The following is a 22,174-nucleotide window of genomic DNA, read 5'->3' on the forward strand; positions in this document are numbered from 1 at the left end:
CCTAATGTTTATTTTCTGTGAAAACACATTTAAACAGTTTTTATTAATTAAATAAAATATTGCATTTATAAAGCTTAGTGTAAAAACATATGCAAGCATTTTTACCGAAAATAAACGGCTATATCACAGTAAAGAGGTCAGAGAATTTGACTCATTCTTTATTCTTTTAAAGTGAAGGTAAAGTTATTCAAATGGAAATCTCACTTTATGTTACTTTTCTAACTTACAAGGGAGTCGCTATGTTTTTTTTTTAAAAAAACGTTTATTTTACCATATTTACCAACTTTTATTTTAATGAGCCTTACGATCGTAATCCCCTCCCATCCATCTCTTCCGTGTTTTCAATACATAGACGTATAGAGCGGTCCCACCCGCTCTATACGTCAGAACTACACTCGTGCACATCTATCCTCTGCTTGCCGCGCATGCGCACAAAAATGTTTGCCCTCAAAAGCGCATGCGTTAATCGCGCTCAACGAAGTCCTCTTCAGCGCATGCGTCCCAAATAAGCAACATAGTATTGAATGAGTTGCGAGACTCATTCAATACTATATTTGTGAAGCGACACTAATGCGCAACTGCAAAACGAGTACGCGCTCGATTTGAAGGAGGAGAGAGAATCACTCGCGCATGCGCACAATCGAGCATCAGCTTGTGACGTCAATTGACGGCCGCCTAACGGCCAGAAAATCAATTGGCTAGATAAACAACGTGATCGTTGTTTATAAAAAAAAAAAATATAGACGGGTTGATTTTTGAGAAGCGAAATCGCAGCTAATTATAAAAGAAAACGAAATTAATAAATAAAATTATGAAAAATTATGAATGAACCTCATATTAAATTATAATACTTGATCGATTAGACCATAGAAGAGAGAGTAAGTTTACCTTCACTTTAAGGCCTAAGAAAGAAAGGGAACTTGCTATACAAACTTTATATAGGCAAAGGGGGGAATTTAAATAGAAATAAGTAGATTGAAGGACATCAGATTGAAGCGCATAAAGCCTAACAATGTTTTCTTTGGAATAGGGAGTTACAACATAATACGACAAAGTGACCCATCCACCATAACTACTGTCCAACTACTGCATAACTACTGTACGTAGCATTTCTCCTTCCTCTGCAATGTGAGTAAGGAGTGACCTAAAGGGACATTGCAGCCAAAATTGGAATCTACATGGTTGCATTTCAATTTTGAATAGAAGCATTTTTGTAAAATGCTTCTAATAAAAGCTATACTGGTTTCAAAAGTGTATTCAAGTATGCACCAGAATTTTAAACATAGCACTTGCTTAGTAGAAAACCTGAAGTGCTTGTACCATCTGGTAATGACTTGTTAATTGCCATGAAAAAAGCCCCACTGGTTTTCTGGGAAGCTGCAGTAATTAAAATGCATGTGCACTGAGAATATTTAGCTATGCTTCATATGCACACAAAAATGTTAACTCTAAAACGTTGATAACTTACTAGAAAGATCTTTGCCAATACATGTATATTGTAAATATGTTTCTAGTAAAAAAAACATAATTTATGCTTACCTGATAAATTTATTTCTCTTGTAGTGTATTCAGTCCACGGGTCATCCATTACTTATGGGATATATTCCCTTCCCAACAGGAAGTTGCAAGAGGATCACCCAAAGCAGAGCTGCTATATAGCTCCTCCCCTCACATGTCATATCCAGTCATTCGACCGAAACAAGACAAGAAAGGAGAAACCATAGGGTGCAGTGGTGACTGAAGTTTTAATTAAAATTTAGATCTGCCTTAAAAAAGACAGGGCGGGCCGTGGACTGAATACACTACAAGAGAAATAAATTTATCAGGTAAGCATAAATTATGTTTTCTCTTGTTAAGTGTATTCAGTCCACGGGTCATCCATTACTTATGGGATACCAATACCAAAGCTAAAGTACACGGATGAAGGGAGGGACAAGGCAGGAACTTAAACGGAAGGAACCACTGCCTGTAGAACCTTTCTCCCAAAAACAGCCTACGAAGAAGCAAAAGTGTCAAATTTGTAAAATTTCGAAAAGGTGTGAAGCGAAGACCAAGTCGCAGCCTTGCAAATCTGTTCAACAGAGGCCTCATTCTTAAAGGCCCAGGTGGAAGCCACAGCTCTAGTAGAATGAGCTGTAATTCTTTCAGGGGGCTGCTGTCCAGCAGTCTCATAGGCTAAACGTATTATACTACGAAGCCAAAAAGAGAGAGAGGTTGCCGAAGCTTTTTGACCTCTCCTCTGTCCAGAATAAACGACAAACAGGGAAGAAGTTTGACGAAAATCTTTAGTTGCCTGTAAATAGAATTTCAGGGCACGGACTACGTCCAGATTATGCAAAAGACGTTCCTTCTTTGAAGAAGGATTAGGGCACAATGATGGGACAACAATCTCTTGATTGATATTCCTGTTAGAAACTACCTTAGGTAAAAACCCAGGTTTAGTACGCAGAACTACCTTGTCTGAATGGAAAACCAGATAAGGAGAATCACAATGTAAAGCAGATAACTCAGAGACTCTTCGAGCCGAGGAAATAGCCATCAAAAACAGAACTTTCCAAGATAAAAGCTTAATATCAATGGAATGAAGGGGTTCAAATGGAACACCCTGAAGAACTTTAAGAACCAAGTTTAAGCTCCACGGAGGAGCAACAGTTTTAAACACAGGCTTAATCCTAGCCAAAGCCTGACAAAAAGCCTGGACGTCTGGAACTTCTGCCAGACGCTTGTGCAAAAGAATAGACAGAGCAGAAATCTGTCCCTTTAACGAACTAGCAGATAAGCCCTTTTCCAAACCCTCTTGTAGAAAGGACAATATCCTAGGAATCCTAACCTTACTCCATGAGTAACTCTTGGATTCGCACCAATATAAGTATTTACGCCATATCTTATGATAGATTTTTCTGGTAACAGGCTTCCGAGCCTGTATTAAAGTATCAATAACTGACTCTGAGAAGCCACGCTTGGATAGGATCAAGCGTTCAATCTCCATGCAGTCAGCCTCAGAGAAATTAGATTTGGATGGTTGAAAGGACCTTGTATTAGAAGGTCCTGCCTCAGAGGTAGAGACCATGGTGGACAGGACGACATGTCCACTAGGTCTGCATACCAGGTCCTGCGTGGCCACGCAGGCGCTATCAGAATCACCGATGCTCTCTCCTGTTTGATCTTGGCAATCAGTCGAGGCAGCAGCGGAAATGGTGGAAACACATAAGCCATGTTGAAGACCCAAGGGGCTGCTAGAGCATCTATCAGCGCCGCTCCCGGGTCTCTGTACCTGGATCCGTAACGAGGAAGCTTGGCGTTCTGGCGAGACGCCATGAGATCCAGTTCTGGTTTGCCCCAACGACGAATCAGTTGAGCGAACACCTCCGGATGAAGTTCCCACTCCCCCGGATGAAAAGTCTGGCGACTTAGAAAGTCCGCCTCCCAGTTCTCCACGCCTGGGATGTGGATTGCTGACAGGTGGCAAGAGTGAAACTCTGCCCAGCGAACTATCTTTGAGACTTCTAACATCGCTAGGGAACTCCTGGTTCCCCCTTGATGGTTGATGTAAGCCACAGTCGTGATGTTGTCCGACTGAAATCTGATGAACCTCAGTGTTGCTAACTGAGGCCAAGCTAGAAGAGCCTTGAATATTGCTCTTAATTCCAGAATATTTATTGGGAGGAGTTTCTCCTCCTGAGTCCACAATCCCTGAGCCTTCAGGGAGTTCCAGACTGCGCCCCAACCTAGAAGGCTGGCATCTGTTGTTACAATCATCCAGTCTGGACTGCGAAAGGTCATGCCTTTGGACAGATGGACCCGAGAAAGCCACCAGAGAAGGGAATCTCTGGTTTCTTGATCCAGATTTAGTAGAGGGGACAAATCTGAGTAATCCCCATTCCACTGATCTAGCATGCATAATTGCAGCGGTCTGAGATGCAGGCGCACAAATGGCACTATGTCCATTGCCGCTACCATTAAGCCGATTACTTCCATGCACTGAGCCACTGACGGTCGTGGAATGGAATGAAGGACACGGCAAGCATTTAGAAGTTTTGACAACCTGGACTCCGTCAGGTAAATGTTCATCTCTACCGAATCTATAAGAGTCCCTAGGAAGGAGACTCTTGTGAGGGGTGATAGAGAACTCTTTTCCACATTCACCTTCCACCCATGCGACCTCAGAAATGCCAGAACTATCTCTGTATGAGACTTGGCAATTTGAAAGCTTGATGCCTGTATCAGGATGTCGTCTAGATACGGAGCCACCGCTATGCCTCGCGGTCGTAGAACCGCCAGAAGTGAGCCCAGAACCTTTGTAAAGATTCTCGGGGCCGTAGCTAACCCGAAGGGAAGAGCTACAAACTGGAAATGCCTGTCTAGGAAGGCAAATCTTAGGTACCAATAATGATCTTTGTGAATCGGTATGTGAAGGTAGGCATCCTTTAAGTCCACTGTGGTCATGTACTGACCCTCTTGGATCATGGGTAGGATGGTTCGAATAGTTTCCATTTTGAATGATGGAACTCTTAGGAATTTGTTTAAGATCTTTAGGTCCAAGATTGGTCTGAAGGTTCCCTCTTTCTTGGGAACCACGAACAGATTTGAGTAAAATCCTTGCCCTTGTTCCATCCGCGGAACTGGGTGGATCACCCCCATTACAAGGAGGTCTTGTACACAGCGTAGAAATGCCTCTTTCTTTATTTGGTTTGCTGATAACCTTGAAAGATGAAATCTCCCTTGTGGAGGAGAAGCTTTGAAGTCCAGAAGATATCCCTGGGATATGATCTCCAACGCCCAGGGATCCTGGACATCTCTTGCCCACGCCTGGGCGAAGAGAGAAAGTCTGCCCCCCCCACTAGATCCGTTTCCGGATAGGGGGCAAGCCCTTCATGCTGTCTTAGGGGCAGTAGTAGGTTTTCTGGCCTGCTTGCCCTTGTTCCAGGACTGGTTAGTTTTCCAGGCCTGTCTGTAACGAGCAACAGTTCCTTCCTGTTTTGGAGCGGAGAAAGTTGATGCTGCTCCTGCCTTGAAGTTTCGAAAGGCACGAAAATTAGACTGTTTGGCCTTTGATTTGGCCCTGTCCTGAGGAAGAATATGACCCTTACCTCCAGTAATGTCAGCGATAATTTCTTTCAAGCCGGGCCCGAATAAGGTTTGCCCCTTGAAAGGAATATTAAGCAATTTAGATTTAGAAGTCACGTCAGCTGACCAGGATTTAAGCCATAGCGCTCTGCGTGCCTGGATGGCGAATCCGGAGTTCTTAGCCGTTAGTTTAGTTAAATGTACAATGGCATCAGAAACAAATGCATTAGCTAGCTTAAGTGCTTTAAGCTTGTCCATAATTTCATCCAATGGAGCTGAGTGAATGGCCTCTTCTAGAGACTCAAACCAGAATGCCGCAGCAGCAGTGACAGGCACAATGCATGCAAGGGGCTGTAAGATAAAACCTTGTTGAACAAACATTTTCTTAAGGTAACCTTCTAATTTTTTATCCATTGGATCCGAAAAAGCACAACTATCCTCCACCGGGATAGTGGTACGCTTAGCTAAAGTAGAAACTGCTCCCTCCACCTTGGGGACCGTTTGCCATAAGTCCCGTGTAGTGGCGTCTATTGGAAACATTTTCTTAAATATAGGAGGTGGGGAAAAGGGCACACCAGGTCTATCCCACTCCTTGCTAATAATTTCTGTACGCCTTTTAGGTATAGGAAAAACGTCAGTACACACCGGCACCGCATAGTATCTATCCAGCCTACATAATTTCTCTGGAATTGCAACTGTATTACAGTCATTCAGAGCCGCTAAAACCTCCCCTAGCAATACAAGGAGGTTCTCAAGCTTAAATTTAAAATTAGAAATCTCTGAATCCGGTTTCCCTGGATCAGATCCGTCACCCACAGAATGAAGCTCTCCGTCCTCATGTTCTGCAAACTGTGACGCAGTATCAGGCATGGCTCTCACAGCACCAGCGCGCTCTGTCCTTATCCCAGAGCTATCGCGCTTGCCTCTTAATTCTGGCAATTTAGATAATACTTCTGTCAGGGTATTATTCATAATAGTGGCCATGTCTTGTAAAGTGATTTGTATGGGCGTCCCTGATGTACTTGGCGCCACAATATCACGCGCCTCCTGAGCGGGAAGCGAAGGTACTGACACGTGAGGAGAGTTAGTTGGCATAACTTCCCCCTCGTCGTCTGGTGATAATTCTTTTATAGATAAAGACTGACCTTTATTATTTAAAGTGAAATCAATACATTTAGTACACATATTTCTATGGGGCTCCACACTGGCCTTCAAACATAATGAACAAACAGATTCATCTGTGTCAGACATGTTTAAACAGACTAGCAATGAGACTAGCAAGCTTGGAAAACACTTTGAAATAAATTTACAAGCACTAAATAAAACGCTACTGCGCCTTTAAAAAGCACCAAAAATTGTCACAGTTGAAATAACAATGAACCAAATCAGTTATAGCAACCAAATTTTCACAATAAATGTATTAAGTTAGCAGAGCATTGCACCCACTTGCAAATGGATGATTAACCCCATAATACCCAAAACGGATAATAATATAGAAAAAAACGTTTTTCAACACAGTCAAACACACTGTCACAGGTCTGCTGTGACTGATTACCTCCCTCAAAATGACTTTTGAAGTCCCCTGAGCTCTCTAGAGACGTCCTGTGTCATGCAGGAAGAAACAGGAAGACAGAGACTGAATTTTTACTGCGCAAAAAAGCGCTAAAATAGGCCCCTCCCACTCATATTACAACAGTGGGAAGCCTCAGTTAACTGTTTCCATGCAGAAATATAAGTCAGCCATGTGGAAAATTCATGCCCCAATAAATTTTATCACCAAAGTACCTCACAAAAACGATTAAACATGCCAGCAACCGTTTTAAACATCTTTTTCTTTTATTTTTTAAAGCGTATGTATCTCTATTGATAAGTCTGATACCAGTCCTTCTACTGCATTTAAGACTTATTACATTACTTCAGTAATAGCAGCATTTTCTTAGTCAAATTCCATTCCTAGAAAATTACTTTACTGTATATACATTAATCAGCCTGATACCAGTCACTTCCACTGCATTTAAGGCTGTACTTACATAACATCGGTATCAGCAGTATTTTCTTAGTCAATTCCATTCCTTAGAAAAATATTTTACTGTACATACCTTATTTGCAGGGGACCCCGCACGCTATTCCCTTTCTGAAGTTACCCCACTCCTCAGAATGTGCGAGAACAGCCAGTGGATCTTAGTTACTTCTACTAAGATCATAGAAAACACAGGCAGATTCTTCTTCCAAATACTGCCTGAGAAAAAAACAGCACACTCCGGTGCCATTTAAAAATAACAAACTTTTGATTGAAGAAATAATTAAGTATAAAACACCACTCTCCACTCGCGACCTCCATCTATGTTGAGAGTTGCAAGAGAATGACTGGGTATGACATGTGAGGGGAGGAGCAATATAGCAGCTCTGCTTTGGGTGATCCTCTTGCAACTTCCTGTTGGGAAGGGAATATATCCCATAAGTAATGGATGACCCGTGGACTGAATACACTTAACAAGAGAAATGTAAGTCATTTACATTTTGACCAGAATGTCCCTTTAAGGCTAGGCACATTGACTAAAGACTAGACTAGACTATTTGATCCTCATTCTAATCCATCACAATTTGTGTGTGGAGAAAAAAACCTGTATGCAGCTCTTGAATGGTTTATCAAACAAAAGCCAAAAATCACCCATCTATTAGAAGAGCTGCCATTACATTTAGTAATAACTCTCCACCAGTTATATTAAGATTATAAATGTAAAACATAGCTAAAAACTATGGGAAACCAGTGTTCCAAAATAATTTCCAGGGGGTTTTCACAAACATTTAAGGGGATAAAAGATTTATTATTTGTTAGTCTCTCTTTTGGTATCCTTTGTAAAACTTCGCTATTGTGCGTGAATATATACGGAGGTGGGCTCAGGAGTGTGCACATGTTAAATGGCATCAGTGTTAGAACAATATTTAAAACAATGTTATTCATAGAGTGCAACAGATATGTGCACACTCCTGAGTCTACCTCAGTATGTTCTCATGGAAAAAGGATGTTTTCATACAAGACACCAAGATAACTAGGTTAGAAGTAAATCAGAAAATTTTGTTAAAACAGAACTGAATAATAAAGTTTAAGTTTAACTTCCATGTCCATTTAAGAAAATGTGTTATCTAGAAATGTAAAAGACTACGGTCTCCTCTGCTTCATGTTAACATGACCAAACTCAGATTGTTCTGCTGCACATGCCAAACGTAACTCACAAGTTCATTCTATTCAGGTAGCATGCGGACACAGAAATTACTATCATAATATAATCATTCCCTACATAACTTACTTTACATACTTCAAATGGTGTTAAATGCAGAACTCACCATGTGTTAAATTGCAGCACAGCCCCATTATGGAATGTGGCAAAATGAAAGAAAATACAAACAAAATGATAGAATGGTGAAACATCAAGCTTTGCTTCAAGCAGAAAGAAAGGTTTGCAATAGTTTTATATCAGACTTTTGGTGCCATGCAGACTCTAAGCAATGATTGTGTGGCTTTCTACTTCTATAAATACTTATTGTAAGCAAACAAGCTCATGCAAGCAGAACATGCACAATAAGCTGTAGATTAAGTTTATATCCCAGTTTACACGCACAATTCCATACTATATGTTAAGACAGCTCTTTACTTATATGGGACAATTCCTAAGTGACAACCTGTCTAGTCTACAGATGGTTCCAAGCTCCCCCCTATAAATGACTATAATGAGAAGTAAAGCGGCTTTGCTATATGACTATTATGTATCAATAAATATGTGTTTTTTTATTACTTCACCTCCAAGGCATAACCCACAGAAAACCAAAAGCTGATTAATATAGAATCCATCATAAATAGGTGATCAAATCCAAGCACAATTTACTAGCTTATTGCAGCTTTTTGGAACAAATGTCTGTTCATCAAAATGTAAAAAACAAAGGGCAGTAAATACCCTGTAATTACATTTCTGTTGCTATAGAATATAATATCAGACAAGTCTAAACTTTTTTTTTAAATTAACAATTTTTACTGCAATTATTTTTCAATAGCCAAACCCCACCCACCATTTGCCTTATTTGGAGGAGGAGCCAATCTAGACTGGAGTCTGCAGACAACAAGGCTAGTCACATTCATAGTATTAGTATTAAATGCATTGTTCTGCATTTGTTATTATTTAAAGCCAATAAGGGAAAAATCAGCTGGATGCATTTTAAGTTTAAATTCAGAGCGAAATTGCATGGGAAGGGGGCAAAATAAAAAACAGAATTTATGTTTACCTGATAAATTACTTTCTCCAACGGTGTGTCCGGTCCACGGCGTCATCCTTACTTGTGGGATATTCTCTTCCCCAACAGGAAATGGCAAAGAGCCCAGCAAAGCTGGTCACATGATCCCTCCTAGGCTCCGCCTACCCCAGTCATTCGACCGACGTTAAGGAGGAATATTTGCATAGGAGAAACCATATGGTACCGTGGTGACTGTAGTTAAAGAAAATAAATTATCAGACCTGATTAAAAAAACCAGGGCGGGCCGTGGACCGGACACACCGTTGGAGAAAGTAATTTATCAGGTAAACATAAATTCTGTTTTCTCCAACATAGGTGTGTCCGGTCCACGGCGTCATCCTTACTTGTGGGAACCAATACCAAAGCTTTAGGACACGGATGAAGGGAGGGAGCAAATCAGGTCACCTAAATGGAAGGCACCACGGCTTGCAAAACCTTTCTCCCAAAAATAGCCTCAGAAGAAGCAAAAGTATCAAACTTGTAAAATTTGGTAAAAGTGTGCAGTGAAGACCAAGTCGCTGCCCTACATATCTGATCAACAGAAGCCTCGTTCTTGAAGGCCCATGTGGAAGCCACAGCCTTAGTGGAATGAGCTGTGATTCTTTCGGGAGGCTGCCGTCCGGCAGTCTCGTAAGCCAATCTGATGATGCTTTTAATCCAAAAAGAGAGAGAGGTAGAAGTTGCTTTTTGACCTCTCCTTTCACCGGAATAAACAACAAACAAGGAAGATGTTTGTCTAAAATCCTTTGTAGCATCTAAATAGAATTTTAGAGCGCGAACAACATCCAAATTGTGCAACAAACGTTCCTTCTTTGAAACTGGTTTCGGACACAGAGAAGGTACGATAATCTCCTGGTTAATGTTTTTGTTAGAAACAACTTTTGGAAGAAAACCAGGTTTAGTACGTAAAACCACCTTATCTGCATGGAACACCAGATAAGGAGGAGAACACTGCAGAGCAGATAATTCTGAAACTCTTCTAGCAGAAGAAATTGCAACTAAAAACAAAACTTTCCAAGATAACAACTTAATATCAACGGAATGCAAGGGTTCAAACGGAACCCCCTGAAGAACTGAAAGAACTAAATTGAGACTCCAAGGAGGAGTCAAAGGTTTGTAAACAGGCTTAATTCTAACCAGAGCCTGAACAAAGGCTTGAACATCTGGCACAGCGGCCAGCTTTTTGTGAAGTAACACAGACAAGGCAGAAATCTGTCCCTTCAGGGAACTTGCAGATAATCCTTTTTCCAATCCTTCTTGAAGGAAGGATAGAATCCTAGGAATCTTAACCTTGTCCCAAGGGAATCCTTTAGATTCACACCAACAGATATATTTTTTCCAAATTTTGTGGTAAATCTTTCTAGTTACAGGCTTTCTGGCCTGAACAAGAGTATCGATAACAGAATCTGAGAATCCTCGCTTCGATAAGATCAAGCGTTCAATCTCCAAGCAGTCAGCTGGAGTGAAACCAGATTCGGATGTTCGAACGGACCCTGAACAAGAAGGTCTCGTCTCAAAGGTAGCTTCCAAGGAGGAGCCGATGACATATTCACCAGATCTGCGTACCAAGTCCTGCGTGGCCACGCAGGAGCTATCAAGATCACCGACGCCCTCTCCTGATTGATCCTGGCTACCAGCCTGGGGATGAGAGGAAACGGCGGGAACACATAAGCTAGTTTGAAGGTCCAAGGTGCTACTAGTGCATCCACTAGAGCCGCCTTGGGATCCCTGGATCTGGACCCGTAGCAAGGAACTTTGAAGTTCTGACGAGAGGCCATCAGATCCATGTCTGGAATGCCCCACAGCTGAGTGACTTGGGCAAAGATTTCCGGATGGAGTTCCCACTCCCCCGGATGCAATGTCTGACGACTCAGAAAATCCGCTTCCCAATTTTCCACTCCTGGGATGTGGATAGCAGACAGGTGGCAGGAGTGAGACTCCGCCCATAGAATGATTTTGGTCACTTCTTCCATCGCCAGGGAACTCCTTGTTCCCCCCTGATGGTTGATGTACGCAACAGTTGTCATGTTGTCTGATTGAAACCGTATGAACTTGGCCCTCGCTAGCTGAGGCCAAGCCTTGAGAGCATTGAATATCGCTCTCAGTTCCAGAATATTTATCGGTAGAAGAGATTCTTCCCGAGACCAAAGACCCTGAGCTTTCAGGGATCCCCAGACCGCGCCCCAGCCCATCAGACTGGCGTCGGTCGTGACAATGACCCACTCTGGTCTGCGGAATGTCATCCCTCGTGACAGGTTGTCCAGGGACAGCCACCAACGGAGTGAGTCTCTGGTCCTCTGATTTACTTGTATCTTCGGAGACAAGTCTGTATAGTCCCCATTCCACTGACTGAGCATGCACAGTTGTAATGGTCTTAGATGAATGCGTGCAAAAGGAACTATGTCCATTGCCGCTACCATCAACCCGATCACTTCCATGCACTGAGCTATGGAAGGAAGAGGAACGGAATGGAGTATCCGACAAGAGTCTAGAAGTTTTGTTTTTCTGGCCTCTGTCAGAAAAATCCTAATTTCTAAGGAGTCTATTATTGTTCCCAAGAAGGGAACCCTTGTTGACGGAGAAAGAGAACTCTTTTCCACGTTCACTTTCCATCCGTGAGATCTGAGAAAGGCCAGGACAATGTCCGTGTGAGCCTTTGCTTGAGGAAGGGACGACGCTTGAATCAGAATGTCGTCCAAGTAAGGTACTACAGCAATGCCCCTTGGTCTTAGCACAGCTAGAAGGGACCCTAGTACCTTTGTGAAAATCCTTGGAGCAGTGGCTAATCCGAAAGGAAGCGCCACGAACTGGTAATGTTTGTCCAGGAATGCGAACCTCAGGAACCGATGATGTTCCTTGTGGATAGGAATATGTAGATACGCATCCTTTAAATCCACCGTGGTCATGAATTGACCTTCCTGGATGGAAGGAAGAATAGTTCGAATGGTTTCCATCTTGAACGATGGAACCTTGAGAAACTTGTTTAAGATCTTGAGATCTAAGATTGGTCTGAACGTTCCCTCTTTTTTGGGAACTATAAACAGATTGGAGTAGAACCCCATCCCTTGTTCTCTTAATGGAACGGGATGAATCACTCCCATTTTTAACAGGTCTTCTACACAATGTAAGAATGCCTGTCTTTTTATGTGGTCTGAAGACAACTGAGACCTGTGGAACCTCCCCCTTGGGGGAAGTCCCTTGAATTCCAGAAGATAACCTTGGGAGACTATTTCTAGCGCCCAAGGATCCAGAACATCTCTTGCCCAAGCCTGAGCGAAGAGAGAGAGTCTGCCCCCCACCAGATCCGGTCCCGGATCGGGGGCCAACATTTCATGCTGTCTTGGTAGCAGTGGCAGGTTTCTTGGCCTGCTTTCCCTTGTTCCAGCCTTGCATTGGTCTCCAAGCTGGCTTGGCTTGAGAAGTATTACCCTCTTGCTTAGAGGACGTAGCACTTTGGGCTGGTCCATTTCTACGAAAGGGACGAAAATTAGGTTTATTTTTTGCCTTGAAAGGCCGATCCTGAGGAAGGGCGTGGCCCTTACCCCCAGTGATATCCGAGATAATCTCTTTCAAGTCAGGGCCAAACAGCGTTTTCCCCTTGAAAGGAATGTTAAGTAGCTTGTTCTTGGAAGACGCATCAGCCGACCAAGATTTCAACCAAAGCGCTCTGCGCGCCACAATAGCAAACCCAGAATTCTTAGCCGCTAACCTAGCCAATTGCAAAGTGGCGTCTAGGGTGAAAGAATTAGCCAATTTGAGAGCATTGATTCTGTCCATAATCTCCTCATAAGGAGGAGAATCACTGTCGACCGCCTTTATCAGCTCATCGAACCAGAAACATGCGGCTGTAGCGACAGGGACAATGCATGAAATTGGTTGTAGAAGGTAACCCTGCTGAACAAACATCTTTTTAAGCAAACCTTCTAATTTTTTATCCATAGGATCTTTGAAAGCACAACTATCCTCTATGGGTATAGTGGTGCGTTTGTTTAAAGTGGAAACCGCTCCCTCGACCTTGGGGACTGTCTGCCATAAGTCCTTTCTGGGGTCGACCATAGGAAACAATTTTTTAAATATGGGGGGAGGGACGAAAGGAATACCGGGCCTTTCCCATTCTTTATTAACAATGTCTGCCACCCGCTTGGGTATAGGAAAAGCTTCTGGGAGCCCCGGCACCTCTAGGAACTTGTCCATTTTACATAGTTTCTCTGGGATGACCAACTTGTCACAATCATCCAGAGTGGATAATACCTCCTTAAGCAGAATGCGGAGATGTTCCAACTTAAATTTAAATGCAATCACATCAGGTTCAGCTTGTTGAGAAATGTTCCCTGAATCAGTAATTTCTCCCTCAGACAAAACCTCCCTGGCCCCATCAGACTGAGTTAGGGGCCCTTCAGAAATATTAATATCAGCGTCGTCATGCTCTTCAGTATCTAAAACAGAGCAGTCGCGCTTACGCTGATAAGTGTTCATTTTGGCTAAAATGTTTTTGACAGAATTATCCATTACAGCCGTTAATTGTTGCATAGTAAGGAGTATTGGCGCGCTAGATGTACTAGGGGCCTCCTGAGTGGGCAAGACTCGTGTAGACGAAGGAGGGAATGATGCAGTACCATGCTTACTCCCCTCACTTGAGGAATCATCTTGGGCATCATTGTCATTGTCACATAAATCACATTTATTTAAATGAATAGGAATTCTGGCTTCCCCACATTCAGAACACAGTCTATCTGGTAGTTCAGACATGTTAAACAGGCATAAACTTGATAACAAGTACAAAAAACGTTTTAAAATAAAACCGTTACTGTCACTTTAAATTTTAAACTGAACACACTTTATTACTGCAAATGCGAAAAAACATGAAGGAATTGTTCAAAATTTACCAAATTTTCACCACAGTGTCTTAAAGCCTTAAAAGTATTGCACACCAAATTTGGAAGCTTTAACCCTTAAAATAACGGAACCGGAGCCGTTTTGAACTTTAACCCCTTTACAGTCCCTGGTATCTGCTTTGCTGAGACCCAACCAAGCCCCAAGGGGAATACGATACCAAATGACGCCTTCAGAAAGTCTTTTCTAAGTATCAGAGCTCCTCTCACATGCGACTGCATGCCATGCCTCTCAAAAACAAGTGCGCAACACCGGCGCGAAAATGAGGCTCTGCCTATGCTTTGGGAAAGCCCCTAAAGAATAAGGTGTCTAAAACAGTGCCTGCCGATATTATTATATCAAAATACCCAGATAAAATGATTCCTCAAGGCTAAATATGTGTTAATAATCAATCGATTTAGCCCAAAAAAAAAGTCTACAGTCTTAATAAGCCCTTTTTGAAGCCCTTATTTACAATCGTAATAAACATGGCTTACCGGATCCCAGAGGGAAAATGACAGCTTCCAGCATTACATCGTCTTGTTAGAATGTGTCATACCTCAAGCAGCAAGAGACTGCTCACTGTTCCCCCAACTGAAGTTAATTGCTCTCAACAGTCCTGTGTGGAACAGCCATGGATTTTAGCGACGGTTGCTAAAATCATTTTCCTCATACAAACAGAAATCTTCATCTCTTTTCTGTTTCTGAGTAAATAGTACATACCAGCACTATTTCAAAATAACAAACTCTTGATTGAATAATAAAAACTACAGTTAAACACTAAAAAACTCTAAGCCATCTCCGTGGAGATGTTGCCTGTACAACGGCAAAGAGAATGACTGGGGTAGGCGGAGCCTAGGAGGGATCATGTGACCAGCTTTGCTGGGCTCTTTGCCATTTCCTGTTGGGGAAGAGAATATCCCACAAGTAAGGATGACGCCGTGGACCGGACACACCTATGTTGGAGAAAATAAGTTATAGCACACAGTTGTTTCATTATACACAACTAAGCATTTTACATAAACATCTCATGGAAAGGGCTTATCATGCTATCACTTTAATTCAACAAAGTTAAACTTATTGCCAAATAAAAATGTATCCTCACACAGGCCAATAAAATGAAAGGGACACCTTATATAGAACAGAAACCACAGCCATTTAGCTAGACTTGTTACAACAAAAATAATCCATTTGACATTGGATTTGTTTATCCATGTGCTTTACACACACATATATATATATATATATATATATATATATATATATATATATATATATATATATATATAAATATATAAAACAGTCAGATAAATTAAATTATTCATACTAATTAATTCAGGTCTTTAGAGAATCAACTTTTCCCTCTTTAAGTTTTAATAAATCACTGATTTTATGTACTGAAATTGCAATTATATGAGCTGATATAAATACATATAAAATTTAAACACAGTGTGCACGTCTGTGTGATTGGCTAGCTGTGTCTAAGAGATAATAATACAATTTAGCAGTACTGCAATAATAAATTGGATAGATCAAACTGAATTGCTAGAAAACAATGTTTGAACTAAAGTAAATCAATCTAGGATCTAAATAATGAAAAACAAATTCATTTGAAGAACATATCATTTTGGAAAGCTATTTTAAAGTTACACATTACATACTCTCTACACTTATTTAAAATGGCTCAACACAAAATGGTTCAGAAAAAAATTAAAATAATCCATATGATCTCCCAAAAGAGTATAATGACAAATATTTGTACATTTTATTATATAAATCTGGAATTAAAATGGTTTTGATTTAAACTTTCCATCACAGAACAAAAAAAGTGTTGCATAATGTCAGTGTTGTTAATTAAATAAATATCCTGCACAAAAAACTGGAAAGTGTTGACCGCAAAATAATTAATCCCTTTACTATGATTTTATTTAAGTTGTGGTGCACAGAATTCCTTTCAGGAATCATAAGATTGACTGTATTGAGTCCACGTAAGAAATTAAAGGGACAGTGTACACAAATTTTGTTTCCCCTTCTATTTGTTCCCAATGATCTATTTTACCTGCTGTAGTTTAATGAATTGTTTACAAATAGCTTCCTTTGCTGTTATTTTAGTCTTTAAAATTAGCTGATTTGCCTGTGGAATCCCCACCTGTGCTGAAAGTATTTATAACTGAGTATTGGCAATAGAGGGCTGTGTAAAGAGAAAAGTAATAAAATGTTAAATTCCAAATGTTCTCTAAATATTTGGATTTGTTTTACAGACAGAGATAATACAAGGAAAGCATTTGTGTGCACAGAAAGTTATAAAATAAAGAGATCTGATTTCCCTGTAAACTCAACCCTTTTAATGGGTTGTGGTTTCAAAGAATAAAACCATCTATTTCATACAAATATACTTTTAAACAAAACACTTTCTCATACATTTTATACTCTGCAACTGGTATAACAAGTCTTTGGATTCACATTAAAGGGACAGTCTAGACCAAAATAAACTTTTATGATTCAGAAAGAGCATGTAATTTTAAAAATTTTTCCAATTTACTTTTATCACCAATTTTGCTTTGTTCTCTTGGTATTCTTAGTTGAAAGCTTGACCTAGGAGGTTCATATGCTAATTTCTTAGACCTTAAAGACCACCTCTTTTCAGAATGCATTTTAACAGTTTTTCACCACTAGAGGGTGTTAGTTCACGTATTTCATATAGATAACACTGTGCTTGTGTACGTGAAGTAATCTGGGAGCAGGCACTGATTGGTTAAACTGCAAGTCTGTCAAAAGAACTGAAATAAAGGGGCAGTTTGCAGAGGCTTAGATACAAGATAATCACAGAGGTTAAAAGTATATAAATATAACTGTGTTGGTTATGCAAAACTGGGGAATGGGCACTAAAGGGATTATCTATATTTTAAAACAATAAAAATTCTGGTGTAGACTGTCCCTTTAAGGAAAAAACTAAATTTATGCTTACCTGATAAATTTATTTATTTCTGCATACGATGAGTCCACGGAATCATCAATTACTGTTGGGAATATCACTCCTGGCCAGCAGGAGGAGGCAAAGAGCACCACAGCAAAGCTGTTATATGTCACTTCCCTTCCCACAATCCTCAGTCATTCGACCAAAGGAAAATTGAGAAAAAGGAAATAACACAAGGTGTAGAGGTGCCTGAGGTTAAAGTTAAAAATAACTGTCTTAAAATAAAGGATGGGCCACTGACTCACCTTATCCGGAAATAAAATACATTTATCAAGTAAGCATGCATTTTGTTTTCTTTCCTAAGATACGGTGAGTCCACAGAATCATCAATTACTGTTGGGAACCAATACCCAAGCTAGAGGACACCCCTAGTGGAATGAGGCATAATTCTCTCAGGAGACTGCTGCCCAGCAGTCTCATAAGCAAAACCAATTATACTTCTCAACCAGAGAAAAAAGAGAAGTAGCAGAAGCTTTCTGACCCTTACGTTTTCCAGAGAAACAAACGAACAGGGCAGAAGACTGGTGAAAATCCTTAGTCACCTGTAAATAAAATTTTAAAGCACGCACAACCACCAAGTTGTGCAAAAAAAGTTCTTCAGAAAAGAAGAGACAAAGAGAAGGAACAACAATTTCCTGATTAAAAATTCTGTCCAAAACCACTTTAGAAAGGAACCTAACTTAGTACGAAGAACCGCCTCATCAGCATGAAGGATAAGGCGAATCACACCTCAAAGCTGAGAGTTCAGACACTCTCAGAGCAGATGTGAGAGCGATAAGAAACAAAACCTTCCACGATAACAACTTAATATCTATGGAATGCAATGACTCAAACAGAGCTTGCTGCAAAACTTTAAGAACAAAAGTTAAGGCTCCCAAGAGGAGCAATGGATTAAACACAGGCCTGATTCAGACCAAGGCCTGACAAAACAATTGCACATCTGGCACGTCTGCCAGACGTTTATGCAGCAAGAAAAGTTAATGCAGAAATCTGACCCTTCAGTGAACAGACTGACAAAACTCAAGACCTTCCTGTAGAAAGGGTAAAATCCTAAGAATTCTGACCCTACCCCTAGAGTAGCCTATGGATTCACACCATAAGAACATTTACGCCATATCTTATCGTAAATGTTTCAAGTAACAGGCTACAAGCCAGAAACATGGTATTAATGACCGACTCAGAAAACCTACGCTTAAACCAAGATAAGTGTCCAATCTCCAAGCAGAAAAAATGGGGTTTATTTAGCAGCGCTAAAAAAAGCTAGGAAATGATGATACCAATCTAATTTATGTTTAATACAATCTATTTTATTTAAAAATTCTTATAACACATAAAAACAACAGCAAATGCTTTTCCTAATTAATAAAGGGACGTCTCCCTTATACAACACTTATAAAAACAGACTAGAACCATATAATCCTAGAATTTCAGGTATAAAGGAATTAATTCTATAGATAACATATGGCAAGCAACAAATTTCTAAGATAAATGGTGAATTAAATATTTAAAAGGCACAAATGTATCAATCCTAATAGCTTTACAGTTCTTCAGTAACAAATTCAGTTATAAAGTTACACAGTTACTTTCCTTGGACATATAATTGGCTCAGGTGTGCTGGATAGTTAAAAAGGCAAAAAACAGCCAATATTCTGATTTAGGTGCCAAAGCAATCGTGGTTAATGGAAATGGTTAATTTAACAGATGAATACCTTGATGTCTTTAAAGTTCAGTTTGCGTGTTTTAAAAAACGTAGTGCAAATTAGTGTAGAGGTACCTTAATCTGTCCTGGTTGCAACCGCTGATTATCTTCACTGTGAGGGATTCACAGACTGTTTGTTCCTGGTGCTTCTGATAAGTCACCTGACCTTCTCTTTGATTCAGAGGTCAGGGGTGATGATCCGTTCTGGTGATGTAGTTATCCTTTTTTTTGTTTTCCTTTCTTCTTATAGCCCAAATATTGTTTTCATCTGGGTTCCCTCAGACTTCTTAAGGTTTGAAGAAATCTTTGGTCAGTGTTTAGCAGTAACACCGTATTCCCTGAAGTTACCAAAGGTAGATTTTAACTTGCAGGGTCAGGAGAAAAGTTTAAAGTTGCAGGGTCACACAGCTTTGTGACAGTAGTAAATGAAGTTTAGTAGAGTGTAGCAGGTCCCATTAAACGCGTTTCACCCTTCTGGGCTTTATCAAGAATTCTTGATAAAGCCCAGAAGGGTGAAACGCGTTTAATGGGACCTGCTACACTCTACTAAACTTCATTTACTACTGTCACAAAGCTGTGTGACCCTGCAACTTTAAACTTTTCTCCTGACCCTGCAAGTTAAAATCTACCTTTGGTAACTTCAGGGAATACGGTGTTACTGCTAAACACTGACCAAAGATTTCTTCAAACCTTAAGAAGTCTGAGGGAACCCAGATGAAAACAATATTTGGGCTATAAGAAGAAAGGAAAACAAAAAAAAGGATAACTACATCACCAGAACGGATCATCACCCCTGACCTCTGAATCAAAGAGAAGGTCAGGTGACTTATCAGAAGCACCAGGAACAAACAGTCTGTGAATCCCTCACAGTGAAGATAATCAGCGGTTGCAACCAGGACAGATTAAGGTACCTCTACACTAATTTGCACTACGTTTTTTAAAACACGCAAACTGAACTTTAAAGACATCAAGGTATTCATCTGTTAAATTAACCATTTCCATTAACCACGATTGCTTTGGCACCTAAATCAGAATATTGGCTGTTTTTTGCCTTTTTAACTATCCAGCACACCTGAGCCAATTATATGTCCAAGGAAAGTAACTGTGTAACTTTATAACTGAATTTGTTACTGAAGAACTGTAAAGCTATTAGGATTGATACATTTGTGCCTTTTAAATATTTAATTCACCATTTATCTTAGAAATTTGTTGCTTGCCATATGTTATCTATAGAATTAATTCCTTTATACCTGAAATTCTAGGATTATATGGTTCTAGTCTGTTTTTATAAGTGTTGTATAAGGGAGACGTCCCTTTATTAATTAGGAAAAGCATTTGCTGTTGTTTTTATGTGTTATAAGAATTTTTAAATAAAATAGATTGTATTAAACATAAATTAGATTGGTATCATCATTTCCTAGCTTTTTTTAGCGCTGCTAAATAAACCCCATTTTTTCTTCTTATCCACCATTTAGTTCTCTTTGAGGGAAGAACTTTTTTAGCAGCAGGAATCCACCTTTAGGCGCTCCTATCACACTACACATAAATCTCCAAGCAGTCAGCTTCCGAGAAATGATATTTGGGTGAAGGAAAAGACCCTGAAATAGAAGGTCCTTCCTCAGAGGCAATCTCCAAGGTGAGAGAGACGATATCTCCACTAGGTCTGCATACACAATCCTGCGAGGCCATGCAGGAGCTATAAGAAATACTGATGCTCTCTCCTGTTTGACACAAGCAATGACTCGTGGAAGGAAGCAAACAGAGAAAATAGGGATGCCAGATTGAAATCCCAGGAAAAGCCACCAGAACATCTATCAGAACGGTCTGCGGATCACTAAACCTTGAACCGTATCTTGGAAACTTGGCGTTCTGCCAAAACGCCCTCAAAAGCCAACTCCGGAAACCCCCCATTTGAGGGTTTACCCGTAGAACACCTCCGGATGGAGAGTCCCACTCCCCGGATGAAATATCTGTCTGTTCAGAAATCTGATTCCCAGTTGTCCACCCCTGGAAAGTGGATGATAAACAGCAATCGTGAGCTTCCGCCCACAGACAATCCAAGTCACCTCCTATGACTAAGGAACTCCGAGTTCCTCTGGATTAAATAATGTCCAGGCACCGCATAGGTTAACTGGATTCTGGAGTGGTGGGATCCGAACCCACACCTCCAAGGAAACTTGAGGTTTAATCCAGTGCCTTAGACAGCACAGCCACTGATGTAAGCCACTGATGTGACTTTGTCCGACTGGAACCAAGCTAAGGACGACTGAGGCCAAGCCCTAAGAACATTGTAAATCTCTTTCAACTCCAAGATGTTAAAGAGGAAAGCAGACACTTCCATGCCTTAAATAAGTCCCAGACTGCTTCCCAGCCCAGCAGGCTGGCGTCCATGGTCACATCACCCAGAAATGTCTCCAGAAGCACGCGCCCTGAGACAGACACTCCTGAAAAACCACCACGGGAGAAAGTTTTTTTGATGATTGATCTAGATCTATCTCCTGACACAGATCAGAATGATCTCCATTGCATGGAAAATAGCAAAAAAGGGAATGATGTCCATCAGACCAATTCTCTCCAATCATAGAGTCACTGAAAAGTGAAGGGAAAATCAACTGCAGCTAGATTCAAAATCTCAACCCTCTGGTTGCCAGATAGTTAAGCTGTCAACTGGACTATTAGAGCTTGCTGTTGGCCAGACAGTAGAGAGAGGAAAAGGAATAAATCCTTGATTAGCTGACCTCTGATAGAATCTTCTCCTAGATAGAGATGAGATAATCTATTAAGGTCCTCCAAAAAAAAAAATCCCCCTTGTGGATGGAACAAGGGAACTCTGCTCCAGATTAATTTCCCATACATGGGAAAGTAGATTGTACACGATCGCCCAAAAGAGAGTTTGCTTGAAGGAAGGATGACACCTGAACTATATATTGTCAAGAAAGCACCCTTGCAATATCCCAAGACCTAAAAGTCTTTCTAAGAAGACGAAACTCAGACACTTGAGAAGATCCCGATCATGGGAACAATAAATACACATCCTTCAGATCTATGTTCGTTATTAAAAGCCCACTTGCAGCAAAGGAGAATGGATGCTACTTTGAAGTGCAGAACCAGAGAAACTTGAGGTAAATACCTAGATCCCGTTCTCAGACTGGGACTATCAATCCCAGAAAAGGTCCTGAACCCAGTTCAAGGAATGCTTCTCATCATACCTGGATTGCAGATAATCCAGAAGGAGGAATCTTAGAATGGACTAAGTTTGGTTGGCTTCC

The 22,174-nt window shown here is 40.7% G+C and overlaps 1 protein-coding gene across 1 annotated transcript in view; it reads right to left on the bottom strand.

Moving 5' to 3' along the window:
• SNAP91 (synaptosome associated protein 91) overlaps positions 1-22,174 on the bottom strand; it is a 466,999-nt gene that overhangs the window by 53,146 nt on the left and 391,679 nt on the right. The window lies entirely within an intron of this gene.

The sequence above is a fragment of the Bombina bombina genome, chromosome 4 (genome assembly GCF_027579735.1).
Source record: "Bombina bombina isolate aBomBom1 chromosome 4, aBomBom1.pri, whole genome shotgun sequence".
NCBI lineage: Eukaryota > Metazoa > Chordata > Amphibia > Anura > Bombinatoridae > Bombina > Bombina bombina.